We start from the raw sequence: 13,578 nt of genomic DNA, 5'->3' as shown, positions 1-13,578 counted from the left end.
TATTAGCCGAAGCCTTCGTGATGTTAGCGACTGAGCGGTGCACGCCGGATTGGACCGTAAGCTCGCGCTTGTATTAAGGGGGCTAGGTCTGCTTCCGGCCGCGTACGCAACATGCAGGTGTGCAATGGGCTATGGGCCTAGACCCCTGCGCTCATAGGATTTAGACCGGCGTGCTGACCTCTCTGTTGTGCCTAGGTAGGGCTGCGACGTGTTGATCTTGCGAGGCCGAGCATGACCCATAAAAGTGTGTCCGGACAAAGGGGATCGAGCGTGTTGGGAAATGTGGTGCACCCCTGCAGGGAAGTTAATCTATTCGAATAGCCGTGATCTTTGATAACAGGACGACTTGGAGTTGTACCTTGACCTTATGACAACTAGAACCGGATACTTCATAAAATACACCCTTCCAAGTGCCAGATACAACCCGTTGATCGCTCTCTCATAGGGCGACGAGGAGAGGATCGCCGGGTAGGATTATGCTATGCGAAGATACTTGGTTAACTTACCATCTACTCCCTTCTTCTGCTGCAAGATGGAGGTTACCAGAAGCGTATTCTTCGATAGGAATAGCTATCCCCTCTTATTCCGGCATTCTGTAGTTCAGTCCACATATGTTACCCCTGTTGCCATTTGATACCAATGCATACATATGTGGTGTAGCTCGTTGCTTGCGAGTACTTTGGATGAGTACTCACGGTTGCCTTGCTCCCCCTTTTCCCCCTTTCTATACCCGATTGCTGCGACCAGATGTTGGAGTCCAGGAGCCAGACGCCACTGTCGATGACGACTACTACTAATCGGGAGGTGCCTACTACTATGTGCAGTCTGCTGACGACGACCAGGAGTAGTTTAGGAGGATCCCAGGCAGGAGGCCTGCGCCTCTTTCGATCTGTATCCCAGTTTGTGCTAGCCTTCTTAAGGCAAACTTGTCTAACTTATGTCTGTACTCAAATATTGTTGCTTCCGCTGACTCGTCTATGATCGAGCTCTTGTATTCGAGCCCTCGAGGCCCCTGGCTTGTAATATGATGCTTGTATGACTTATTTTATTTGTAGAGTTGTGTTGTGATATCTTCCCGTGAGTCCCTGATCTTGATCGTACACGTTTGTGTGTATGATTAGTGTACGGTCAAATAGGGGGCGTCCCCCCCCCCCCCCCGGAGGTGCATGTTCTAACTTGGCAGGGTTATGTTGGTCATATCGTGTGTATGGTATCTTGCATTGCTATGTCATTTGCTTAGTTTAGACATGCTTTATGTGAATGCCACCTGTTTAGTGCCTAATTACCATATATGTGAATTATGCAATGCCATCTTGTTGCAAGACATTATATATGTGAATTATGCAATGCTATCTTGTTGCAAGGCATTATATATGTGAATTATGCAATGCCATGTTGTTTAGCCAAGCGTCATATATGTGAATTATATCATGCCATCCTTTTTTGTATTTCTCGTTGCATTTGTCGAAAATGTTTGTATATTCAACTACTCTTCCTGTGCATCAGCCATTTGAATTGGTGATGGAGAAATCTTGAGTGAAAACAAGGTCTTCAAAGCAGACAATGCTACCTGATGAAGCAGAAATCTTGCTGGTTACAGATAGCTCTTCAGAGGAGGATTCAGAGGCAGATGACCAGTCCTATAATCCCCCTGAGGTGTATGCTCAAACTTGGCAGGGTTATATTACTCATATCATGCATATGTTGTATTGCAATGCTTAGTTTTTACATCATATGCACAATGTTGAATGCGATCTCCTTAGTTGACACATCATATATGCGATTGCCCTCTGCTCACTTGCTTAGTATATAAATCATATATGTGAATTATATCATGCCAAGATGTTTACATAGACAACATGTATCTGAATTATGGCATGCCAACCCATTTTCTAAAGACATAATATAGTTATATCATCTCATCTTGTTTACATAGTCATCATATTTTGAATTATGTCATTCTATCATGTTTAGTTAGCCATCATACATTTGAAATTGTGTCATGCTATCCTGTTTAATTAGCCATCATATATGTGAAATTATGTCCTGCTATTCTGTTTGGTTAAAAAACATAAATGTGAATTATTTCATGCCCTGTTTTCTTCCCTACTATCCATTACACCTGTCTATCTTACAATGTCTGTACATTCAATTAATTTTCTTGTTTATCAGCTATTTCAATGGGACGGGGGTGATGGCAGTATCTGTGGGAGTAAAAACACGGTCTTCAGAAAAGATTGTGCTACCTATCAATGTAGATAGAACCATGGTTATACTTGCCCAAGAACCAGCCCCACCACACATAACTCAGACTCATGCAGATTGTATCCCTACCCAGTTGGACAGAGAACCAGCTACACCCCTTCTAACCCCAACCCCAGCAGATAGTAACCCAGTTCCAGTTGACGCAACAACGTCTCCACCATAGAGCACCCAAACACGAGCAGTTAGTAAGGCAACTGTAGTGCCCAAAGCACGAGGACCACCACTCCGAACCCCAAGTCAATGCTTAAAGCAGAAGAAGAATCGTTCTCAGGTCAGGATCCGTAGCTATGGTTCATACTACTTTGCTCTTGCATGACTGTATTTACTCATACCAAATAATTTCAAATTGAAGGATGCAATTGAGACTCCAATGGCGCAACAGGTATGTTTTAAACCTGTTTCTTTAACGTGTTTGCTGTTGTAACTTGCTCTATGTTGATTTCAGTTTCATATGAATAAAAAGTTATGTTCTCATGCCATGCACATTAAAAGTGTAGTTATTGTTGTGTAGTTTCCCACACTTATATTATATCTATGTTGTTTTGTCTTAAAGAGATATGATTCAAACTGTATCTATCTTGATTTGGCAATATAAACTAGAATGATATACACCATGCAGTGACCATACTACATAGATATATGTCTGTTTCATGTTGTTATCCTGTCCACCTTACTACTAAACCGGTTTACCAAAAGGAGTTTCATATGCTACATTGTAAACCTGTGATGTGTTTGTTTGTTTCTCTTTTAAAACGCGGATAAAATATTGGAGAAGAGTACCTCGTTATGCAATGGTAAAGGAAGTAATGCATATAAGGTTCAAGATAGTGAGACATCCTTGTTGGTCTCCAAGAAAGCTGATAAAAAATATATTGAAGACACGAGACAACCCAAAGTCCTGTCTTGATGTAGTGTTTGAGTTACTGGCTACTACTGCTGGCACCAGCTCTTCGAACTTGCTGCCTAAATCAGTTCGGCTTCTTGAGTCTCAACTTCAAGTTGAAAGACATCGATCAGATGTTATGCGACAGGAAGCCGAAGGACTGAGGAAGTCCCTACAGAGTTCAGATACATACTTTCTAGTGCAACAACAAGTGCTGGAGGATTTAAGCGCCAAACAAGAGAAAGTTAATAAGCTTGCTAAGCATCTTGCCAGCATTATGGGTGCCCAGGATATTGTTTCTTGAGCTCTTCTGAAGTGGTTTCAGTTCTGGACTTGTTTTGCTGCGGCGTTTATTTGCACTGGTCGCCAACTTTGACAACCAGTGTATATGATATGCTGCTTTGTTCCCTATATTTACACTGGTGGCGAACTTTGATGCCTAGTGGATGTAATATGTGTAATAGCCGTGATAGCCTAGCGTAAATTGCTTGCTTATTTATTTCCTTGTTGTCTTGTTTATCTGTTTGCTTGTAGTCAGTACAGCTCTTTTTCCGCGGTTTGCTAGTGGCTGCAATAACCTATTTTTTAAACCTAGGCCACAATAACCATGGGCTACATATTTACTATAGTTACCATGGGCCTCCTATGGGCCGTAGAAACAATGGGCCTTCTTAGGGCCGTAGAAAGAATGGGCCTTCTATGAGTTGTAGCATCAATGGGCCTTCTACAGGGCGTAGCATCAATGGGCCTTCTACCTGTCGTATGATCGATAGGCCAAACATGGGCTAATAACAGACCGCATTATGGGCCGTAAATAGGCTAGATTTGGAATCGTTCGTTCATGGGCCGACAATAACAGGCCATCGTTAATCGGCCGTATTTGATGATGTTATGAAAATGGCCCAACGGAGTAACGGGCCGCAAACGGGCCAATTGTAACCGCGGGCTGCATTTGGCCCATGGGCAGAAAAGGCAAATGACGGGCCGTAAGTAACCGAATGCTGGAAATAAGCCCAAGAATAAATGGGCCCTGAGAAGGCCGAAAGATAACACGGGTTGGAAACGGCCCAATGGAATAATGGGCCGCTAATGGGTATAAATGGGTACACTGTTCATTGCAGGCCAGATTCACCACGGGCCGTTAATGGGCCAAGATTTACAAATGGTCTCGTATGGGCCGAAAGACATCATGGGCCATACATGGGCCGGAAGTTACAACGGGCTGTGTTGGTGTCAAAACCGGTGGATCTCGGGTAGGGGGTCCCGAACTGTGGATCTAAGGCGGATGGTAACGGGAGGCAGGGGACACGATGTTTACCCAGGTTCGGGCCCTCTTGATGGAGGTAAAACCCTACGTCCTACTTGATTGTTCTTGATGATATGTGTATTACAAGAGTTGATCTACCACGAGATCAGAGATGCTAGACCCTAGAAGCTAGCCTATGGTATGATTGTATCTAGTCCTACGGACTAAAACCCTCCGGTTTATATAGACACCGGAGGGGGCTAAGGTTACACAAGGTCGGTTACAAAGGAGGATATATACATATCCGTATTGCCTAGCTTGCCTTCCACGCCAAGTAGAATCCCATCCGGACACGGGACGAAGTCTTCAATCTTGTATCTTCATAGTCCAACAGTCCGGCTAAAGGATATAGTCCGGCTGTCCGGAGATCCCCTAATCCAGGACTCCCTCAGTAGCCCCTGAACCAGGCTTCAATGACGATGAGTCCGGCGCGCAGTGTTGTCTTCGGCATTGCAAGGTGGGTTCCTCCTTCGAATACACCACGGAAGAGTTTGAATACAAGGATAGTGTCCGACCCTGCAAAATAAGTTCCACATACCACTATAGAGAGAATAATATTTCCACAGATCTAATCTGCTGACACGTTTTGGCAGTATGACATCACTTCATGGTCCGGTTATTATTCAAACCGCTTTTCTCAACCAGCACTGCACATATCGCGAGGCGGTTTTCTTGATACATCTTGTCAAAGCAGAGATCGTGTTCCCCTTATTACGGGATTCTCATCAATACGGACGTGAGTAACCCAACTGCGCCATCAATTACGGCGCCTGGGGAATAAGTGGTTTTGCCAGGCAAGTGGGGAGACTCATCGCCTCCTCCACCCTTATAAAGGGACAAAGATTTACTTTTTTCACCCACGCCTTCTTCCTTCTTGCTTACCCATTCCTGCACACCCAAGCTCTAGCGCCCAAGCTCGCGTTCTTCTCGAACCACTCCAATCATGTCCGGAGCAGGAGGCAAGTGGATGGTCTCCTCTGTCACGGAGGAGAACATCAAAAAGTTACGGGAAGCCGGATACCTAGCTGCGAATATCGCGCACCGGCTGCCAAATGCGGGGCAGATCGTACCAACGCCCGAACTCCATGAGAGGGTAGTCTTTCTTACCCATTTCGTCCGCGGACTGGGATTTCCTCTCCACCCGTTTGTCCGCGGGCTCATGTTCTACTACGAGATGGATTTTCATGATCTGGCCCCCAACTTCATCCTCAACATCTCGGCGTTTATCGTCGTGTGCGAGGCCTTCCTCCGCATCAGGCCCCACTTCGGCCTATGGCTGAAAACCTTCAATGTCAAACCGAAGGTGGTGGGTGGCCAGCAAGCCGAGTGCAGAGGTGCCATGGTGGGCAATATGCCTAATGTCACCTGGCTCGAGGGTACCTACGTGGGTACCATAAAGGGGTGGCAATCGGGGTGGTTCTACATCACCGAGCCGCGCGACTCCAACTGGGTGGCGGCCCCCAAATTTTGATCCGGAATCCCCACGCGGCTCACCTCCTGGAAAAAGAAGGGCCTGTCCTGGGGTTCTTCGGTAGAGCTGACCGAACTCCCGACCTGCATCCAGAACATGACGAACAAGAAAATCATGCTCGTCAACGTGGTCCAGGTTATGCTCTTCCGCCGGATCCTTTCGTGCCAGCGACGGGCATTTGTTTTGTGGGAGTTCGACTCAGCCCAGCACCACACGCTGCGAGAGCTCTACGACATGACGCACCAGGACGTCTGGAGGGTGATGTTCAAGGGCGCCGAGATGCCTCCCTCCCTCACCGAGGACCGCGGACTCAGCGCAAAGCGCCGCGCCCATCCGGTAGGCTTTTATATCTCTTAGGGTATTTATTTTCCTTGGTTTAGTTATGTGCTGGATCTAAGCTTTCATGTCATTAACAGGACTGGATAAAGACAGCGGAGCAGCTTGATTGCCCAGCCCCCCTGCCCGAAGATCCTGCAAACTCTCTTCTAACGAAGATGCTGACTCTGACACCTTACGAGGTGCCGGAAAAGAAGGCCAAGAAGAAGGCCGCGAGGACCCGAAAGGGTCTCCGGCGCAAGGTTCTATCGGACTCATCATCCGATGAGTCCGACGCGCACTCCTCCCATGGAAACGAGAAGGAGGAGAAAAGTTCTCCCCCCCCAGCCGAGGGAGACAAGAAAAGGAAGGTCGACCCATCCAGGGAGGCCGAAGGGTCCAAGAAGGGAAAGACCCTCCCTCCGGACTATGCCACAACGGCCGCCGACAGCGGTGATGAGTGGCTACCCAGGGACAAGCCCCTGGCGAAGTCGTAAGTGTCCAAACACCATAGTACTTCTGGTATGTTTTATTGTACTACCTTTTTCTCATGCCGAACATGATTATGTAGTCCGGCCCGAGCTCGTCTCGACGTACCCTCGTCGAGCGGCTCTTTGGGCTCGTCGGATATGAACAGCGGTTCTCCTCCAACGGCTTCCACCCCTCGCCCTACGTACAATGCCGAGGTGGTGTCTCAAAAGGCACCGACCCAAGGGGAGGTGTTCCTGGGGGCGCCGCACGGCGACCTCTCGGACCCTGGGTACAAAGGGAGCGAGGCTCCTACAGGCTTCGAGTTCGGGCCCCAGCCGGACACTGCGCCAGAACCTTCGATGGTTCTGGACTTCAGCAGGCGGTCTCCCAGTAAGGGGGGCCAACCATCCGTGTCGGTGTCCTCTGTCCAACTAGAGGCACCGGACAACTTGCTGGAAGCGCTTCACAGCGCTTTCATCGATGAAGAGCACTGCACTATCATGAGTGCGGTGGTCAAGAAGGTTCAGTCCGCCAAAAACGGACTGACCAAAGCTTGCGCCAGCCTCCTAACAGGCTTTGAGCTAAGAATTCAAAATATAAGAATATTATCGCATAGATAGTATCCCCTGATGCTTTGTTCGGTGTTCGCGGAGAAAAGCCGAATAGAGTATCAAATGATAACTCAGGAGTCTAATTAGAGTATGTCTATGTGTATGTGCAGGCTTCCCTGCTAGCCGCTGCCACACGTACTGTGGAGGTCTCTGCGCTGAAGCATGCCCTGAAGCGGTCCGAGGACGAGCTCGGCCTTACCAAGGGGCAGCTCGAAGAGAGAAAAGGTAAGGTATACCCCACTTTATATAGTTAAAAAGAAGTTCGTTGTAAAGTAATAGGATCATCATGAATTTGTCAGGGGCCACGACCGAGGTGGAGACCCTGAGGAAGGCATTGTCCGAGGCCGAAGACAAAGCAGCCAAAGAGCGCATTGAACGGGAGAAACAAGAAGCCCGAGTGGGCGAGGTGCAGCAAGAGCTCGAGGCTCTCGCCAAAAAGCATGAGTCCTTGGAGCTTGACTCCAAGACGCGAGAGTCCGAGCTCGTGCAGGCGCTTGAAAGCATCCAGAGCGCCAAGGCTGAAGCCCACAAGGCCCTCCAGGAGATTGATGCAGCGAAGAAGATAGCAGCGGGTAAGGCATTCAATGTGCAAAGCAAGCATGTGAAGGAGACTTTCCTTTTTTCTTACCCGAGTTCGGAGCTCTCCAGGAGCATTTGCAGATCTTCCCCGCAGTGTGTTGGATGTCGCGGAGTTTTACCGGGCTGAGAAGGGGAGCTCAAAGGAGAAGTTATTCTACTCTCAGCATACTGGGACCGAACACCTCGTGTCCTTGAGCGACCAGCTGAGGCAGTTGGTCGACCTTCACAAGGCGGCCGAACAGGCCATGATGGGCCTTATAGTCCAGATGTGGTCTAGCGAGCCCCTGTCCGGCAGCTACTTCGGTTTGGTGAGGGGGCTGGTGGAAGCCTGCCCACGGCTTGAAGTCATCAAGCGATCTGTCTGCATCGAAGGTGCACGCATGGCTTTTGCCTGGGCGAAGGTGCACTGGGCGAAGCTGGACGTCGTGAAGCTTGTGAAGGAGGGGCCACCGGAGGGCAAGGAGCATCGCTGCCCCGAGAATTACTATGAGAGCATCTTGAAGGGTTCCCGCTTAGTGGTGGATGAGTGTGCCAAGGATGTAATTTTTGAATGAACATGCACATGTGATCCTGTAATATGAAACGAGTTCTTTTGCGCCATGCGACGCTTTCTTAATTTAAAATAATACCTTCTGTGCGACCGTTTATAAAATATGAGAGTTGGCCAGTCGTCGGCTTCTACCCCCATGTAACTAGTACTGGGGTGGTCGGGGTAAATCTGAACACTCTTTACCCCAATTTTGGGTCCTTCAAGGGAGGTGTTCAGCGCAACGAACTAGGCAATCGAACTATAATTCTTTATCACTCTCACTTAGCCATAGAAGTGTATGATTTTAAATTTTTTGCGAAGCCCCTGGTATTCGGAGGGCCGAATTTGGGGCGCTATACACGCCTTAAGCCGGACAAGGCCGACTCCTCGCCTGAAGCGGAAAAAGTCTTTAAGGACTTGAGACCTCTCGAACAGCGACCTGTCTCTCGCCTTATCATGACAGTCAGTTTTTGGCTTTCTCTACTGAGGTGCTCGTCTGGAAGAACCGGGACACAATCGCAGTAGTTCTCCCACCGCTACCTTAGCCGATATATTGGAACGTAAGGTACCAAAGCATGGGAGCCGGGCAACCCAACATTTGACCCAACACATGATTTGGAGCTGATGCATATAGTGTTATAAGTTCGGGGTGCCGCACTATCGAAAGTGTTCGAACTTCTTGCATGGTATTACGGGGTAAACGAGAGCCCCTAGCATACTGACCGTACCCGAGTGTGCAGGTGCGGAATGTCGTAAATTGACATATAAGAGAAAGAGAAAAACTTAAATAATGCAATGACAGATTAATAATATGCATTGTTATTTGAATAATACGTCGAAGCGTACTGGTACAAGTAGTGCAATAAGCATAAAGTAGGACAATTCGAAATGTCCTATCCCAAGGCAAGCTGCGCATAAATAGTGAAAAGTGGGTATATCAAGTATTACTAGAGACCACCTGGTGGTTCCCGTGTTCATCTTAGCTTCTTGTCGCCTTGGTTGTTGCTTTCGGAATGTGTCCGGCAATTGGATTGCTGGAAAGGGCTTTCGAAGAGTTAGGCCCTGAAATAGAAAAGGAATGTCAAAGGTATAGAGCCCCTGGTGTGTTTAAGCCACAATGCGGGGTGTGTCCTCATTGTGCCCCCGCCTATGTCCATGGTATTTTCAATGCGTAGTTATGTACGCGCGACACGAATTTCGTCGCTGCACTGGGACTGGGATGGGGGTCGGATTGCTAGGCGAGCACTGATCGCGCCAGGCGATCCTGTTGCAGATTGTTCCGGACTCGCTTGAAGGTGTCCGGGGGCTGTAACGCCGAATGAGTGGTCTGCCTGAACAGGTTGCTTTGTGCCTCTGCTGCAAGGGTCACAGTGTGCTCTTCCGTACGGAGCGAGCGTTCTGTGTTTCCATTTACTGTTATGACCCCGCGGGGTCCTGGCATCTTGAGCTTGAGGTATGCGTAATGCGGCACTGCATTGAATTTTGCAAATGTTGTACGTCCGAGCAGTGCATGATAGCCACTGTGAAATGGGACGATGTCGAAGATTAACTCTTTGCTTCAGAAGTTATCCGGTGATCCGAAGACCACTTCCAGTGTGATTGTGCCTGTGCAATGGGCCTCTACACCTAGGATGACGCCTTTAAAGGTGGTTTTTGCTGGGTTTAATTCTCGAGGGATCGATACCCATTTTTCGCACTGTATCCTAATAAAGCAGGTTCAGGCTGCTGTCGCCGTCCATAAGGACTCGAGTGAGGTGAAATCCGTCACTGATGGGATCTAGGACCAGTGCGGCAGATCCGCCATGACGGATGCTAGTGGGGTGGTCCCTGCGATCGAAGGTGATTGGACAGGCAGACCATGGGTTGAACTTCGTTGCGACGGGCTCCATCGCATAGAAGTCCCTTAGTGCACGCTTCCGCTCCCTCTTAGGAATGTGGGTTGCGTATATCATGTTCACCGTCTTCGCTTGTGGGGGAAACCCCTTCTATCCTCCTGTGTTTGGCGGCTGGGGCTCCTCCTCGTCATCGCTATGCAGCCCCTTGTCCTTATTTTCGGCATTTATCTTGCCGGCCTGCTTGAACACCCAGCATTCTCTGTTGGTGTGATTGGCTGGCTTGTCGGGGGTGCCGCCGATCTGACACGAGCGATCCAGACTGGACGGAGCCGGAGTATTTCTTTTGAATGGCTTTTTCCGCTGACCGGATCTAGAGCCTTTGAATCCGGCATTGATTGTCCTATGTTCGGTGTTATCGCCGTTATTGCGGCACTTTGTTCTATTACGACGCTGCCTACCGTTGACATCTTTGGTATCCGAGGTATCCGGATTCCTTGATATGTTGTTGCTGCGAGCCAGCCAGCTGTCCTCGCCCGCGCAAAAGCGGGACATGAGTGTTGTGAGGGCTGCCATAGATTTCGGCTTCTCCTGGCCGAGGTGGCGGGCGAGCCACTCGTCGCGGATGTTATGCTTGAATGCCGCTAGGGCCTCTGCATCCGGACAGTCTACAATTTGATTTTTCTTAGTCAGGAACAGTGTCCAGAATTGTCTGGCCGATTCCCCTGGCTGCTGGGTTATCTGACTCAAGTCATCAGCATCCGGTGGCCGCACATAAGTGCCTTGGAAGTTGTCACGAAATGCGTCTTACAGATCCTCCCAACTGCCTACGGAATCTGCTGGCAAGCTATTCAGCCAGTGTCGAGCTGGTCCTTTGAGTTTTAGTGGGAGGTACTTGATGGCGTGTAGATCATCACCGCAAGCCATGTGGATATAAAGGAGGAAAATCCTCGATCCATACAGCGGGATCGGTTGTGCCATCGTATGATTTAATATTTACGGGTTTGAAACCCTCCAGGAATTAATGATTCATAACTTCATCAGTGAAGCATAGGGGGTGTGCGGCACCTCTGTGCCGGGCTATATCCCGACATAGTTCATATGAGTCTTGTCTGCTGTATTCGGCCCGGCCGGATTTGCTCTTGGTGTATCCGACGCGACGATCATCGTCCCGTGTGGGCGCACGTGCTCGTGTCCCGTACATTGACCTTGCGATTTTTTCCTTACTGTCCAACATGTCTCGCAGGTCCTCTGTGTTGCCCTGGGCCTTAGTATTTTTGACTGAGTGGCGACAGGGTGAGGTCTTAACTTTAGGCTGAAACGCCTCTCTGGCTCGGCCGCGTAGGGGCTAGTCAGCCGCATCTTACACTGGTGAATGAGGTTTCAATGCTTCCTCCTCGAGCTGAGGTAGCAACCTGCGTTTTGGGTAACTTTTGGACGGGCGCTCGAGTTCATGCTCCTTGGCCGCAAGGACTTCGGTCCACCTGTTTGCTAGCAAGTCTTGATTAGCTTGAAGCTGTTGTTGTTTCTTCTTTAGGCTATTTGCCGTGGCCGGAAGCCGGCGCTTGAAGCACTCTTGCTCGACGGGGTCCTCAGGCATGATAAACTCGTCGTCGCCGAGGCTCGCCTCGTCTTCGGAGAGAGGCATGTAATTTTCCTCATCCAGTTCTCCATCTGCTGCCTGCTCTGGAGGGCTAGCTTGTTCGTCCTCTAGCTCTACACCGTGCTGGAGGGGATTGTTGTTGTCGTCTTCGGGGCTATCCGGAGTGTTATTATCTCATGTGCCGGTATCACTGCTCTTGCTGTGGCGGGACTTAGAGTGGCACCACTAACGTCGGCGCTTGGGTTGCTTCTTGGAGGAGTCATCCTCCGCTGTCTCGTCGCCATTGGCTTCTTTGGGGGTGTCCACCATATATATATATATATATCATATGATGAGGTGGTGGTCGAGTGCCCCGAGGGCGGTGGATCCTGTTCGTCTCCGGCTTCGTCGTCCATACCGTCGAAGTCCTCATAGCTGAAGTCGAGCATGTCGGTTAAGTCGTCGACAGTGGCTACTAAGTGGGTGGTGGGTGGGCAGCGAATTTCTTCATCGTCCGCATCCCATTCTAGCCAGACATAGTTCGGCGAAGGTTCTCCTGACAGGGAGAGAGACCTTAATGAATTTAGCACATCTCCAAAAGGTGAGTGCTGAAAGATATCCACGGAGGTGAACTCCATGATCGGCGCCCAGTCGGACTCGACGGGCACGAATATGAGCGGCTCGGAGTCCGTGGCCGGAGATGAATCCAGTGGTTTGGCAACCCGGCTCTCGTAAGGGGTGAAGTTAGTATCCGGCTCTATCGCCACTGAGAGTGTGGCCTCCATGGCGGGGTCCATCCCTCCGCTCTCGGATGGCACGACTTGCTCCAGATTGATGGACGGAGTAGTTGCGGATGCGATCTCCCGAACATTGTCCGACGACAGAGTTACATCATGCTTGTCACAACTATACGGTGCGTCTGACATGGGCCTGAATCCGTCGAAGATCAAGTCTCCGCGGATGTCGGCCGTGTAGTTCAAGTTTCCAAATCTGACCTGATGGCCAGGGGCGTAGCTCTCAATCTGCTCCAGATGGCCAAGCGAATTGGCCCGCAGTGCAAAACCGCTGAATATGAAGATCTGTCTGGGGATGAAAGCCTCACCCTAGACCGTATCACTAGCGATGATCGAAGGAGCCATCAAGCCTTATGGTGACGACACAGAGGAACTCTCAATGAAAGCACGAATGTCGGTGTCCAAACCGGCGGATCTCAGCTAGGGGGTCCCGAACTGTGCGTCTAAGGCGGATGGTAACAGGAGGCAGGGGACACGATGTTTACCCAGGTTCGGGCCCTCTTGATGGAGGTAAAACCCTACGTCCTGCTTGATTGTTCTTGATGATATGAGTATTACAAGAGTTGATCTACCACGAGATCAGAGAGGCTAAACCCTAGAAGCTAGCCTATGGTATGATTGTATCTTGTCCTACGGACTAAAACCCTCCGGTTTATATAGACACCGGAGGGGGCTAGGGTTACACAAGGTCGGTTACAAAGGAGGAGATATACATATCCGTATCGCCTAGCTTGCCTTCCACGCCAAGTAGAGTCCCATCCGGACACGGGAGGAGGTCTTCAATCTTGTATCTTCATAGTCCAACAGTCCGGCCAAAGGATATAGTCCGGCTGTCTGGAGACCCCCTAATCCAGGACCCCCTCGGGCTGGAATCATATTGGAAGGCCCATATGAAGCTACTGGGCTTAATTCGGATAGGCCGTAACGGGCCGTGAATTAG

Source organism: Triticum urartu, chromosome 1 (assembly GCF_003073215.2).
Source record: "Triticum urartu cultivar G1812 chromosome 1, Tu2.1, whole genome shotgun sequence".
NCBI classification, from domain to species: Eukaryota; Viridiplantae; Streptophyta; class Magnoliopsida; order Poales; family Poaceae; genus Triticum; species Triticum urartu.
Note: the sequence above shows the minus strand (reverse complement) of the source record.